At 46.2% G+C, this 6687-nt stretch overlaps 1 protein-coding gene across 2 annotated transcripts in view; it reads right to left on the reverse strand.

Moving 5' to 3' along the window:
• Window positions 1-1327, reverse strand: part of fbxl16 (F-box and leucine-rich repeat protein 16) — a 166968-nt gene extending 165641 nt beyond the window's left edge. For both annotated transcript variants that reach the window (XM_080206150.1, XM_080206152.1), the window contains exon 1: window positions 986-1327. The gene's annotated coding sequence lies outside the window, so the exon portion shown is untranslated. The remainder of the gene's footprint in view (window positions 1-985) is intronic.
• Between the last annotated feature and the right edge of the window lie 5360 nt (window positions 1328-6687).

A 6687-nucleotide genomic window follows, 5' to 3' on the forward strand; every position in this document is an offset into this window, starting at 1 on the left:
CCAGTCCGCGTTGGTGCTTATCTGCTCCAGAACCAGTGGTTCTAATCCTATCTGCTTCTGCTGCTCCCATTTCGCTCATTCCCCCAATCCCCCTTCATTCACTAACCCAACCTACTCAATGTTGGCATCATTCCGCCGTCAATTCTTCCTACATTTCTCGCCCACTCATTCTCTCCCACACACGGGCATACATTCTCAGGCATGTGTATCCTACTCTGACATAAACACCTGTCTAGCACATATATCATCTACTATTCTCTGAATTAAATTCTCACACGTAATACCTTTCAGACATACACACTCTCTCTGACAGCCATTCTCACACATTCACTCTCTAACACGCATAGCATTATCTTATTCAATTCACTCTTCTGCATATCTCACACACACACACGCACACACACAAATACACAAACACACATATACACACACAGATACACACATAGATACACACACACAAACACACAGACACAAATGCACAAACAGACACGCGCACACACAAATACACATGTACTGATACACACAAATACACACACAGATATACACAGACACACAGATACACACATAGATACACACACAGATACACAAATAGACACACACGGAAACACACAACTACACAAACACATACATATAGATACACACAGAGATACACAAACACACACATACAAACGCATAGATACACAAACACACACACACAAACACATACACACAAACACACAGATACACAAATACACAGAAACACAAACACACACAAACAGAAATAGAGAGAAACACACAAACACACGCTAGCTATCTCATTCCAACACTATCTTCCTTGTACCTAACATTGCAACATGCTCTGCCACATCACATCTGCCAGGACCAGGTTTCTGCGCACCCTGGGCAGGGTCGCGGTTTATATACCATTAAACCAGAAATGAACATCTGCCCTGCAACACAACGCCAGGAAAGTGACAAGCATGATTTCAGCAGGCAACCCTCTTACCGTTCAGAATTGTCCCTGCTCCATTGTTTCCTCGGTGTGCTCCCCGGAGAATGTGGCGAATATTTATTATTTAAAATTTTTAAAACCAGTCCCTCGCACTGTAACCGCCCCGAGCTCTCTCTCTCTGTCTGTCTCTATGTCACGCACAACGCCAGCAAGAAAGGCGTCTCCGGAATCCAAAACAAGCCTTTCCTCTCCCGAGAATCAGAGAGGAGGAGGAGGAGAGAGAGAGAGACAGGGGAGAAAAGAGAGTGGATTCTGAGATGGCTGAGGAAGGAAGGTCGCTCTCTTGATACCGAGGGAATCCTGTATCCTGAAGCTTATGGAGTTGCCTGGCGAGGGAGCCCAGAGCCGGGGGAATGAGGCAGCAGCAAAGCCCAGTTATAACCATTCAGAGCTGGAGCACAACTCAGTGGCGTCAGCCGCACATTTCTTCCGGTTTCACGCTCCCTTCCCTTTTATTTAATTCATTTTCTTTCCTCCGATACATCGCTTTAACCCTTGGGAGAGATTCCAATCGATAGCACAGAGCACTTTCCTCCCGCTTTCCTCCCCTTGTCTGTCTCGTGTGTTCACAGCTCTGGGATCTTCCTCTCCCCCTTTTCCCCCTACATGAAATCACCAGCACGAAATTACCAGTAAACCTCCAGGGGTGAGGGTGCGGGGGGGGTGGGGGGGTGAGGGTGCGGGGGGGGGGGGGGGGTTGGGGTGGGGGGTGAGGGTGGGGGTGAATGAGGGATGAGGGTGGGGGTGAGAGGGTGAGGGGATGGTAAGGTGAGGGTGGGTGGGGGTGAAGGAGGGATGAGGGTGAGGGTAGGGGTGGGGGAGAAGATGGGGGGAGGGTGAGACACCTTCTCCAATTTTTACAACACACTTGTTATAAATACGAATTTTCTGCTGCTTTTTTTTGGGGGGGGGCAGTTTTCTTCTAATCAAGATCTGTCCATTTGAAAAGCAAGTCTGAAAAGAATGGGACAACCGAGATAGAATCATAGGCCATTCGGCCCATCATATCTATGCTGGATCAGAGTGCCACTCCCCTACCTTATCCCCCCTTTTCTACACACCCACCTTACCCCCTTTGCCCACCACCCATCTTATACACCTCCCCCACCACCCATCTTACACCCCTCTCCCCACCACCCACCTTACCCCCCTCCCCTCACCACCCACCTTAGCCCCTCCCCTCAGCCCTCAGCTTACACCCTTCCCTTCACCCCCCATCTTACACCCCTCCCCCACCACCCACCTTACACCCCTACCCCCACCACCCACATTACCTCCCTCCCCTCAGCCCTCATCTTACACTCCTCCCCTCACCCCCATCTTACACCCATCCCCCACAACCCCTCTTACACTCCTCTGCCACCACCCACCTTACCCCTCCCCCACCCACCCACCTTACACCCATCCCCCACCACCCATCTTACCCGCCCACCCCCCACCTCACACCCCTCTCCCATCACCTAACTTACCCCCCTCTGCTCACCTTCCCCTCACCCCCTCTCACCCCTCACACCTTCCCCTACATACCTTGCCTTCACCCCCAACTTTCCCCCAGGTCCCTGCCTTTCCCCCACAGTCCTGCAATCTTAGTGTATGCAAATAATGATCCAATTCCCTTTTGAAAGTTTCAGTGGACTCTGCCTCCACCACACTCTCAGATAGTGCATTCTAAGTTCACTTCTTCCCTGGTGTCATCTTTGCTTCTTTGGCTAAGCACCTAACACTTGTGCCATCTGGTTCTTGATCCTTCCAACAATGAGAACTTTTCTCCCCATCTACGCTGTCCAGGGCCCTCAAGATTTTGAACACTTCCATCAAATTCCCTCTCAATGTCCTCTCCAAGGAGAACATTGCCAACTTCTCCAATCTAGCCTTGACAAAGGAATATCTGGACTCAAAACATGAGCTCTTTTCTCTCCTTACAGATGCTGCCAGACCTGCTGAGATTTTCCAGCATTTTTTCCTCTGGTTCTTCACATAAAGTCCAAAGATGTGTAGGTTATGTGGATTGGCGAAGGTAAAATTGTCCCTTAGTATCCAAAGATGTGTAGGTTAGGTGGATTGGCAAAGATAAAATTGCCCCTTAGTGTCCAAAGATGTGTAGGTTAGGTAGATTGGTGAAGGTAAAATTTCTCCTTAGTGTCCAAAGATGTTAGGTTAGGTGCATTGGCCATGCTAAGTTACTCCTTAGTTTTCAAAGATGTGTAGGTTAGGAAGATTAGCCATGATAAATGTGCAGGGTTTTGGGAATAAGGTAGAGGAGTGGGCCTGGGTGGGATGTTCTTTCAGAGAGTCAGTGCAAACTTGATGGATTGGATGGCCTCTTTCTGTACTTTAGCCATTCTATGGTTCCATTGTTCTGTGATTCCTTGGAATCATTCTCATGAATCTTTTTTTTGGAGCCTCTCCAATGCCTTCACATCCTTCCTAAAGTCTGGTGTTCTGAACTGGACTCAGTCTAATGCACTGGAGACATGGGTTCAAATCTCAATAAAGGAGCTAGTGGAATTTAAAGTTAATTAATAAAATCTGGAATTGAAGGCCAGCCTCAGTAATGGTGACCATGAAATTATCCTTGATTGTCGGAAAAACCCATCTGGTTCACTAATGTTCTTTAAGGGAGGAAATCTGCCACCCTTACCTGATCTGGCCTACATGTGACTCCAGAGCTACAACAAGGTGGTTGACTCTTAACTGCCCTTTGAAATGGAAATTAGAGATGGGCAACAAATGTTAGCCTTGCCAACAATGCCCACCTCCCAATGGATGCATAACAAAAAATTGAGGCCAAACCAATGTTTTATACAAGTTTATCGTAACTTCCCTGTTTTTGAACTCCAGGTTCCTAATAAAGTAGCACAGGAATCTTTTTAGCCCTCTGAGAAGAAGGACTTTTGAGGCCCCGTGATGATTTCCCATGTGCTGAGTTTCTGATCTCTACCTTGGCACCAGCAATGGGCACCATTTGTTCTGTTTATTCCCCACAGAAGCAGGACTGAAGAGCCAGACCAAGTAGCATCTTCAGAGGCCTGTGAACATCTTGCTTGTGTTTTGTCTTACACCAGGAATGGTTCATGGGATCCAGGCAGAGGGCCGGAAATGGAGGAGAAGATGGGGAAGGGATAGAAACTTGAATTATTTTAAGGAGGGCACCCTGACATCAGTGGCACAATGGTTAGCATTGCTGCCTCACAGCACCAGGGACCCAAGTTCAATTCTTTGGGTGACTGTATGTGTGGAGTCTGCACATTCTCCCCGTGTCTGCAAAGGTTTCATCCGGGTGCTCCGGTTTCCTCCCACAGTCCAAAGATGTACAAGTTAGGTGGATTGGCCATGCTAAAGTGCCTCTTGGTGTCCCAAGGTATATAGGTCAGGGGGATTAGTGGTGTAAATATGTGGGGTTACAAGGTAAGCCTGGACATCAGTCAGTGCAGACCCAATGGACCGAAAGGCTTCCTTCTGCACTGTAGGAAGTCTACGATTCACTACAGCTGTTGACTCTATCAAGGTGCCAACTATAAAATGCAAAATTAAAATAGATTTTAAATCAGTGTAATATTCCGGCTACCTTGCCTGTCCTATTTTAAGAAGTCTCACAACACCAGATTAAATTCCAACAGGTTTATTTAGTATCGCAAGCTTTCGGGGCACTGCTCCTTCATCAGGTGATAGGCCACTCAATGAAGGGGCAGCGCTCTGAAAGCTTGTGATATCAAATAAACCTGTTGGACTTTAACCTTGTGTCGTGAGACTTCTTACTGTGCCCACCCCAGTCCAACGCCAGCATCTCCACATCATGCCCCACTTTATTTATGGGTGGGAACAGATTGAAGCCCCACTGGTTGTAGGAGCATCAGAGGTAGGCGAGGAACAGTGCTCTTTTTGAATTGATATCCTTTTTGATGTGTTTATAGTGATTCACCATAACACCTTATATGGTTCAGATGTTCAGCAGCACAGGAGAACGTTAGCAGAATGTGAGGCTCTCAGTTGAGTTCTTCAAGGACAAACATTCCCCAAGAATGTGGAAATCATACATTTTGTTATGTTAGTTGCATGACAATGATCACTCCACGTCTCTTCAACAGTGTTGTCTTTTCTGTTTGGATCCCAGTGCACCTCCGTTAGGTTGAATGCCAGGGACCCAGGTTCGATTTCAGCCCTGGGTGACTGTCTGTGCGGAATTTGCATTTTCTCCCCGAGTGCTCCAGTTTCTCCCCACACTCCAAAAATATGCAGGTTAGGTGGATTAGCCATGCTAAATTTCCCCTTAGTGTCCGAAGATGCATAGGTTAGAGGGATTGGCGGGATAAATGTATGGGGTTACAGGTATAGGCAGTGAGTGGGCATGGGTATGATGTTCTTTCAGAGAGTCGGTGCAGACTCAATGGGTCACTTGGCCTCTTTCTGCATTTTGGGGATTCATCGATTCAATTGGATGAACCATACTGCTCATTGCCTTGGTATCTATTCCTTCACTTGTTCCTTGAGTGTCGGAGTCATTGACAAGGCCAGCGATTATTGCTTATCCAAGTCCAGCAGGTAATTGGAAAGGCAAATGGAACGTTGGCCTTTATTTCAAAGGGAATGGAATGTAAAAATAGAGAAGTCTTTCTCAAACTATACTAGGCACTAGTTAGACTGCACTATGAACAGTTTTGGTCCCCTTATCTAAGGAAAGATGCACTGGCATTGGAGGCAATCCAGAGAAGGTTCACTGAGTTGATCCTGGGTACAGAGGGATTTTCTTAAGATGGGAGCTTGAGTATGTTTGGCCTTTACCAATTGAAGTTTAGAAGATTGAAAGGTGACCTTATTGAGACGTACAGGATTCTCAGGGGGCTTGAGTAGATGCTGACAGGTTGTGGGAGAGTCCAGGACCAGAGAGCATAACTTCAGAGCAAGGGGTTGCCATATAAGACAGAATGAGAAGGTATTTCTTTCCTTAGAGAGTAGTGAATCTGTGGAATTCTTTACTGCACAGAGCTGTGGAGGCTGGGTCATTAAGTATGTTCAAGGCTGAGATAGAGAGATTTTTATTCAGTGAGGGAATTAAGGATTGTGGGAATAAAACAGCAAGGTGGAATTGAGATCAAATATCAGATCAGCCATGATCTCATTATATAACAGAGCAGACTCAATGGGCCAAATGGCCTACTTCTACTCCTATGTCTTATGATCATAAGTGCCTTTGTGAAGTTGATGTTAAGTCACCTTTATGACCAGCTGCAGTCCATGTGGGATTGACAGTGTTAGGGAGGGAGTTCCAGGATTTTGACCCAGTCACAGTGAAGGATTGGTGATATAGTTCCAGGTCAAGATAGTGAGTGACCCATACTTGACCCCATATCAGGGCTACATGAACAAATCTCCCCTCATAATTTTCATGAAGGTTTAGTTTGGAGTTAGCCATCCTAAATACTAGAAACTATTTAAAACACGCCCTTTTCAATTAACTGCCACACTTAATTCTGCATCAAGTCTCAAGATTGGCCCTTCTTAAGCCTTTGATGTTTTCATCATTTATTAACAACCTTTCTAAATATGTTTATAGAGAGGAACAATCAGAGAAATTCTCATCCTGGATAAGCAGTTCATTAGCCTTTCCTATCATTACTTCACACATATTTGCACTTTTGCCAAAGGCATCAAATGGGTAAAGAAAATAGCCATTAGTGTCCAATTTACCAGCAGTC

This window comes from Carcharhinus amblyrhynchos, chromosome 18, assembly GCF_965287045.1.
Source record: "Carcharhinus amblyrhynchos chromosome 18, sCarAmb.v2.hapA, whole genome shotgun sequence".
NCBI lineage: Eukaryota > Metazoa > Chordata > Chondrichthyes > Carcharhiniformes > Carcharhinidae > Carcharhinus > Carcharhinus amblyrhynchos.